Genomic DNA, 8,821 nt, shown 5'->3' with positions numbered 1-8,821 from the left:
AATGCTCAGATTTCAGTTGGAGACTAAACCCGGGAGCGCAGGGGACCGATGCTTTCCTACAAGATTGGTCAGGCGGTCCACACTATGCATTTACCCCCTTCATGATGTTGAGCAGAGTTCTAGCGAAGAGAGTGAGAGGGCATAATTGGTCTTAGTAGAACGATTATGGAAATCACAAGCATGGTTCCCGACACTGATGGAACTGTCAATAGTCCTCCCCGAAGGAGACCAACTGCTCACGGACCCAGCTGGGTTGTGTCATCCTCTGAGAGTGAGAGGGACATTCCTGCTAGTCGCGTGCAGGATATCAGGGACACTGGGCACTGCCAGGAATTTCGATGGAAGATGCAGAGCTTATCGCAGAATCCTGGGCACCTTCCACTAGGAGGAGCTACGACATGGCTTGGGCCAAGTGGACTAAATGGTGTAAAGGGAGAAGTTTTCATAGTTTTCATCCCGTTTCAGCTCCTGTAGTAGCAATATTAAACTTTCTAGTGCATTTATTGCAAGACGGGAAAGCATTTTGTACAATAGGAGTGTACAGATCAGCGATTTCGGCAGGTCACCTACCAAAAGAGGGAATAACCCAGCTGGGGAACACCCAGCAGTAGTGAGGCTCATCAAAGGAGCAAAGTACAAAGTACCGCCAGAGCCGAGGTATAATACTATGTGGGATGTGACAATGGTTCTCCGTTTGTTAGAAGACTGGCCATCCAATATGTATCTATCTCTGAAACAGCTGTCAGGCAAACTAGCAATGCTGTTATGTCTGGTATCTTGCAAGAGAGTAGCGGATGTTAGAGCCTTAGAGATTAACAGACGATCTTTTGGGCAAGAAGGAGTAATGTTCTCGATAGCTAAGAGGACTAAGACAGGGACGACGATGGCCCATTACCCCTATTTCCTGAGAAAGGCTAATTGGTGTGTAGTAGAATGTATTAAGGAATATGAGGGGAGAACTGCAGAAAGCAAGGCAGCAGGCACAACACAGTCTTTAATAGCGCATAGGAAACCTCTTCACGCAGTTGCGACAGCCACCATTGCAAGATGGGTTAAAGAAGTGATGCTCGCAGCAGGTGTGAATGTGGGAACGTATGGAGCGCATTCAGTGAGAGGAGTGATGGCCTGAAAGGTCTTTATGACAGGAGTGCCACTGAGAGAGATTATGCTAGCAGCAGATTGGTTGAGTGATCATGTATTTAAAGAATTTTACTTTAAACCTACTGAAAGTTTGGCAAGGACAGTATTAGGGAAGCTTTGAACAAGCATAATGCTCGCCTCCAGTCTTGTCATAGAATAAAGATTACCCCTGCTAACTGCGCAGGGAGTATTAATTCTATTAAAGACTATGAGGCGTGCATTAAATTCCCACCCGATCATATATTGTCTAATAAGTAATGTAATTGTATGGATTAGGACACGTACATGGACACCACCCTGAATATCTCTATTGTATGTCTCTTAGGAGATGAGCATAAGAATAGCTGAAAGCATAGGAAGGAACAAGTTAGCCCAAAGAACCGGGAGGTCAACGAATGTTAAGCACACAAGTTTCAGAGTCTTTGCACAGTTGGCGGGACAGGTTATGGATCCTAAAGACAGTTCGGAGCATGTAAAAGCAGAGGAGGAGCCCAAGGACAGGAAGTGTGTCATAGAGGGGCTTAGAGAGAGATGGACTACGGAGACTATGGGGATTGTAGTTTTGAAATGGAAAAGTTACATTGGAACACTTTTAACATTTTGGAGTTGTTATATATATAAGTTTGTTGAACTGCTGAGGAATAGTAATAAAAGAAGTGAAGCATAATGCTCGCCTCCTAGTCCTTAATAGAATTAATTCTCCGTGTGCAGTTAGCAGGGGTAACCTTTATTGTAAAACATGCAGTACTTAGAAATAGTGTATGTTTTACAGCTTTGCCAAATTCCGAGCTTCAAATTTGAAACTCTGAAGTTTCACCTGCTTTTGTGTGGCGGTAATTAGCATTATCAGATGCAGTATTTACCACTCCCCAAGAAGTCTTATTGAATTCCAAACCAGGGAACATCTGAAGGGTCCACATGTTTCTGCATCAGGCATAGGCGCGTTATAAATGCCATATCATATCATATCACACCCTTCCCATTATGCATGCTTACAGTATGCACCCAAAGTGAGGCCGATGTTTGCAGGTCAAAGACAAATGTCTCTAAAAGGTGTTCAAATGACACAGACGCGTTTACTCTGCTTTCCGCTCTTTGCTGTGGGAAAGTAACTATGCCTGAAGATTAATGCATTTCAAGGAGTGTCTCCTATTATCCTACCTCTATGACAAAGCAAGGGCAATCACTGATTGCAATTTGCATTCTCCATTATAATCTATGCACCACAAAGCTTCCCCACCCGCGCCCCCAGCCGAAGTATTTTACTTATATTGCACTGTATTCATCCGTCCCATTCGTTATCGTACAAAAGAGTAAACACTTTGGGAAAACAGAATGTGGTCTCCCGCAAGGCCTGCACCACTGCACAGATAATGAGAAGAATCGCTGCAGAGAGGTACAGAGGGGGAGAGATGTGTAGCACCGAGGCAATCCCTTAGGGACCGCTACTTACACCCAAGCCGGTTCCAGGAAGCGCGTTTCTTTGTATTCTTTGCTGCTTATGTTTGTGAAGCTATACAGTTTCACTTCCCTGCCTTCTCTCTTCCCCTGTCCTCCCCCTGCCCATTTTAGGTCGGATATCAATAAAATCACTGAGTGCGTTAAAAGAAGAAGAAGAATAAAAGGAGAATGGGCTGGAGGAAGCAGCGGAGGCGAGGGACGTTTGCTGTGGTTTCATGACTGGAACAACTGGTGAGCCAGTCCAATTATGCATTTGTTAAAGAAAGGGTTATTTCTCTGCTTCTATTTTCATTGCGGTAAAAGACGGCCCTTCAACTCACGTTGTAACCGACTTCTCTTCTAAATTGTTTCCTGGTGTGGCGTCGAGCCGTGGTTTGGGTAGTCTCTGGAGGGAAAGTGCAGGCAGTCGAACAGTCCGAGAAGTCTTGGGCGACTGGCACTGCTTGTACTGGGTATCCGTCTGCTTGCTTACCGAACTACAACACATTCAAGGTCTTTGGTTTCCGTCAATCTTGCTTACCAGCGAGGTGAAACAGAACAGTGCACAATGACGAACAATGTTGAAGTACATAAACGCCGACCAGTTCTTATGGGACATTCGGTTTGTCAACTTTGAGATGGGGCGATTAATAAACAGGCCAATGTGCGGACACATGCCGATCTCTGAGTGACCCTTATGAAACCGACCCTTAAGAATCTGACTTTTCGTGAAATGTCATTGTAAAGTTATGAGGCCTTGATACGTACCAAGGACTCAAGAGGAGGTCATGTGACAACACTTTTTATAGGTACAGGTGTACTTATCAGAGGAGAGAGCTTCATGGGCCATTATGCAGGCTGAGATGTGTCAGAGCACCATGGGAGCACCCCTCCCTCTGTGCCAGGATGGCCATGAGAACACGCAGCCTCTTTGAGCATGTGCGCCACTCCCAGCAGCCTCTTTTCACTGCTCCCCATCATCTTTTATATGACACAGCATGGTGTGCACGCAGTGTGGACCTAACATACCTGTTTTTTCCTCACAGAATACTCGGTTTCTTGGACTCAAGCACACATATCGAAAACTCTTTACTTGGGAGCAAGTTTCCTTTCACCAACAGGTCACTCCTCTGTGATCTCTGTGACCTCTGTGATAGCGGTCAGATAGCACAGCAAGTTAAGCGTTCGTTCTGACATCTGTGCAAATCCCGGCAGATCTAACTCAGCCTTTAATTTCTTCCGGCGTTGATAAATTGAGTACCACGCAGCGGGATAATAATATCAACTGTTATTTCAGTGCTTAGATACCTCTGGGTGTGTAGCGCTATGTAATACTAGATATTATTATTATCTCTGGGGTGAGCTTTTGAGAGTACGTGGGTGGTCATTTGAGAAATGGCAAGCACAGAATCGGATGGTATTCTTGTTTGTGCTTTCATTTATTAACATAAACATTTCTTGATTGTTTTATCAGCACCATGTTGTTAAATGAGGTGCTTGGAGCGAGCATCGTTAGTAGTAGGGTGGGATACCTTTCAGCAAGCCTTTCGGTTGACAGGTGGCCCCATGCCTTTAACACACCAATGAACCCCTATATATTTGACTGAACCCCTATAAATGTAATGACCCCCAACATGTTTTATATACATTTTCTATAAACACACCCTTCTGTAGTGTATATAACATTTCAGAACTTTCCAAAACCCTCTGCATTGTCCACAAGGCTCTCTGGGTCCTGGGACATCAATACCCTCAACTGCCTCTTCCTAAATATTTCCTTTCTCGAGCTCTTCGCTCATCTGCCTCCAACTCCCTCAGCGTCAGTCGGTTCTCCAAGCAACGAGTTGGTGGTAGATCTATTTCTTCGGCTGGGGCCACCCTCTCGAACAGCCTCCCTGACTCCCTGGAACTCGACCTTATGCCATGACCCGTACAATCTGGCCACTGCTCATGGCCACAGGCTATACCTTAGTCACCAAAGGTATATCACTATTTTTTTAATTACATTATGACACTTGTCAAAAAATAAAACACAGACACATTTGCAAAACTATGCTTTCAGGACCTTGCCAATGCTCCTTGAGAGAAATCCACCATTGTTTTACTTTTTCAAAAGTGTCAAAATGTAGTTACATGCAATAGTCATATAACTCAGCCCCCACTTGAAAAAATCAATTCAGACTTTGCACAAACATTCAAGATTGGGTCTCTATTCTTTCTGAACACTTTTGTCCACAGTCGTCAAACAGCTACAAAGTTATAAGCCATCTAAAAATGCTGAGACCCCCCTTTAATTTAGCACCCTCTTGACAAAATCCCACCAAACTTTGCAAAAACATTTATATCTAGATGTAAAATCTTTTTTCCAAAGCTTTGTGTAGATTCGTCAAATGGCAGCACATTTATAAGCCTTTACAATAATTTGGGACCCCATCTAATTTTGTTCCTCTTGACAACACAGCACCACACTTTTCAAAATTATTCAGAATCAGGTCTAGAATTAAATTCCGAAATTTCATGCAGTTTCATTGCATGGCGCAAACGTTATAAGCCATCCAAAAACCGCTTTTCACCAACCCTTTAATGCACAAACAAACATAGATGCCCCGAACATCAAATATGTTCACAGATATTACAGGAATGCCTGGACTGTTTGCGGACATTGGAGAAGAAAAACACCAGTTTTTTTACTTTTTAAGGCCATATCCCATTCCATCCTCATCACCCCTCACCTCTACAGCAACTTAACCATAACTACATTGCCGCTACCGCAGGCCCTGTAATATATCACATGGCCACGCTAGTGGCCATGTAGTTATGGTTAAGTTGGTGTTTCCATAGGAAGAGCACTTTTTGGGTGGCTTATAACTTCGCTCTCCCTGGAAGAATCCTCACCAAACTTTGCAAAACAAGTATTTGGGTCACTCTGAATGTGTTCGCAAAGTTTGGGGAGGATTTGTCCAGGGGGGGCAAAGGTATAGGAGGGTCCCAAAACTTTTTTTTCCCCCATAGACTGAATGGGAAAAACATTTTGCTCGCGTCTACAGCCCAAACCGCTGGACGGATTTTCACCAAATCTGGACCAGGAGCAGTGGCTTGGACCCGAAAGCGTGCTTTTGCAAATTTGGTGAAAATCCGTCCAGTAGTTTTTTTTAAAATGACCAAAAAGTAGGTAAAAAAAAATAGTGATATCTGTGTTCGGTCCGCGGACACACTTCCCTGTTCGCTCCGCGGACAGTGTCCTGATTGGCCAATCGGCTTGCGTGATGTTCGCGGACATGCAACATGTTCGCTGATTGGACGGCGTGGAGCGTGAAGCGCGTCAGATTTTCGGTAGCGCCCGCCATCTTGGATTCGCGGTCGTCCGCGGACAGCGCGGTGAAACTTTTTTCAAAATTTGTATTTAGTAGAGTGTGTTGGTGTGTAGGAGTGTTTGGGGAGGGTGGGAGTGTATGAGATAGGATGAAAGTTGTGTTTTTTTATGTTTTAGACGTTCTTTTTGTGTTCGATTTGTCTGCGGACATCACAGGTGTTCTGAAATGCTCTAAATAAACTGAATGGGGGGTGTTCTGAGGACTCAATATGTGTCCGTTTTGTTCGCAAGCAAACTGAAACTGTTCTAAGAACACTCGCAGTGTCCTGAAATGTTCGCAAATAAACAAAATGGGGCTGTCCTGAGGATGCTGTACATATTGTTCGTTGTCAAGTTGAATATGTTCTAAGAACACTCGCGGTGTCCTGACATGTTCGCAAATACACAAAATGGGGGTGTTCTGAAGACGTTGTCGAACACTCACTGTGTCCTGAAATGTTCGCAAATATGAATGGGGGTTGTGGCTGACAAGTTGAATGTGTTCTAAGAACGCTCGCGGTGTCCTGAAATGTTCGCAAATAAACAAAATGAGGGTGTCCTGAGGACGCTGTCCGTATTGTTCTCTGTAAAGTTGAATGTGTTCTAAGAACACTCGCGGTCTCCTGAAATGTTCGCAAATAAACAAAATGGGGGTTTTCTGAAGACGCTTCTAAGAACACTTGTGGTGTCCGGGGAATGTTCGTAGGGGGTGTCCTGAGGACGCTGTCCGTATTGTTCTCTGTCAAGTTGAATGTGTTCTAAGAACACTCGCGGTCTCCTGAAATGTTCGCAAATAAACAAAATGGGGGTGTTCTGAAGACGTTTCTAAGAACACTCGTGGTGTCCTGGAATGTTCGTAGGGGGTGTCCTGAAGGTGTAGTCCATATCGTTCACTGGCAAGTTGAATGTGTTCTAAGAACACATTCGCAGTGTCCTGAAATGTTCGCAAATAAACAAAATGGGGGTGTCCTGAGGACGCTGTCCGTATTGTTCTCTGTCAAGTTGAATGTGTTCTAAGATCTCTCGCGTTGTTCTGAAATGTTCGTAGGGGTTGTCCTGAAGATGCTGTTCGTATTGTTCTCTGTCAAGTTGAATGTGTTCTTAGAACACTAATGGTGTCCTGAAATGTTTGCAAATAAATGAAATGTGGGTGTTCTGTGGACACTGTCCGTATTGTTCGTTGTCAAGTTGAATGTGTTCTAAGAACACTCGCGGTGTCCTGAAATGTTCACAAATAAACAAAATGGGGGTGTTCTGAAGAGGTTTCCAAGAACACTCGCGGTGTCCTGGAATGTTCGTAGGGGGTGTCCTGAAGGCGTAGTCGGTATTGTTCGCTGGCAAGGTGAATGTGTTCTAAGAGCACTCGCAGTGTCCTGAAATGTTCGCAAATAAACAAAATGGGGTGTCCTGAGGACGCTGTCCGTATTGTTCTCTGTCACATTGAATGTGTTCTAAGAACTCTCGCGTTGTTCCGAAATGTTCGTAGGGGGTGTCCTGAAGATGCTGTTCGTATTGTTCTCTGTCAAGTTGAATGTGTTCTTAGAACACTCATGGTGTCCTGAAATGTTCGCAAATAAACTAAATGGGGGTGTTCTGAGGACACTGTCCGTATTGTTCGTTGTCAAGTTGAAAGTGTTGTAAGAAGTATCGCGTTGTTCTGAAATGTTCGTAGGGGGTGTCCTGAAAACGCTGTCCGTATTGTTCGCTGGCAAGTTGAAAGTGTTCTAAGAACACTCATAATGTCCGCGGACATTAAAAGTTTCCATAGACCATAGTTGAAATGTTTGACTCTATGGATGTGATATGCTGCGATGGTTGTTGCCAGGGCATAGAATCTTGGGTGCATGGCCATTTGGCCATGCACCCAAGACTCTATGTCGTGGCAACAACCACCGCAGCATATCACATTCATATTTGCTTATAACTTTGGGTGAAAAACAAATGTATAAGGAACAAAGGTATTAGATAGTATGGATGTGATATGCTGCTATGGTTCTCCTTATTATTGTATACTTACTGTTTGGTCTAGTAACCGGAGTACATGTATTTCTTGTTAATTTCTGTGATAAAAGAAAATAGCATGTTAGTATTAGTATTTTGTAATGACTTATTACATTGTATAATCAATATACTTTATTTATTTTTTTGACCCTCATATTTAGTAGATTACAAATCAGAGTAGTGTGCAATTTGCTCAGTTTCTGTATTTGTTGCTAAAATCATTGGGTCTGTGGGAGAAAAAAAATCCATGTTGAATTAAAAAAAAACCTTTTCTGTTATGCTGCAGTTTATTTGTTTGTTTGTTTTCAGTGTTCACATGTTGTTTTTGGCTAATGCTTTATACTTTGGCTTGTTGTATTTTTTTGGAGCAGTAACATATTATCTATTTGTTTTGATATTATAAAATTTTGGAGCAGTTAGATACCAATTGGCGTATTCTAACTGTCTATTTTTTTAATAAATTTTAGTGGTATTGATTTATCTATTTGGATATTGTTAAATTTTGGGACAGTTAGATACCAATTGGTGTATTCTAACTGTGTATTTGTTGGTCTAATTTAGTGGTATTCATTTATCTGATTAGTTGTTGAAGAACCTTTGAGCAGTTAGATAGCTTTTGGAGAATTATAACAGTTTATATTTGACACAAGTTTACTTAGGGTTTAAATACAGTTTAGTTATCAAATTTTGGTTTTAAGAACATCAAATAAGCGTTTGTAAGATTTCCTGGTAATCTCTGCTTTAGAGTAATGGTACTATCATTACATTCAAACCATCCACATTTCTTTTTTATATATGCAATGTAGTGCCCTGAATTGGTTGTGGCTCTTGCGTGGTAGATTATACCTATTGTTGTGAAGGTTTTCTTACCAAGTGATATTTGACGAT

The 8,821-nt window shown here is 42.7% G+C and overlaps 1 long non-coding RNA gene across 1 annotated transcript in view; it reads left to right on the top strand.

Annotated features, from left to right (window-relative positions):
* The first annotated feature begins 2,712 nt into the window (after positions 1-2,712).
* LOC138504790 (uncharacterized) overlaps positions 2,713-8,821 on the top strand; it is a 78,032-nt gene continuing 71,923 nt past the window's right edge. The window contains exon 1 of the long non-coding RNA XR_011279971.1: positions 2,713-2,832. This is a non-coding gene — a long non-coding RNA (uncharacterized lncRNA). The remainder of the gene's footprint in view (positions 2,833-8,821) is intronic.

This window comes from Ambystoma mexicanum, chromosome 11 (genome assembly GCF_040938575.1).
Source record: "Ambystoma mexicanum isolate Mex_15411 chromosome 11, UKY_AmexF1_1, whole genome shotgun sequence".
Taxonomy (NCBI): domain Eukaryota; kingdom Metazoa; phylum Chordata; class Amphibia; order Caudata; family Ambystomatidae; genus Ambystoma; species Ambystoma mexicanum.
This window is presented reverse-complemented; position numbering and strand designations above follow the sequence as displayed.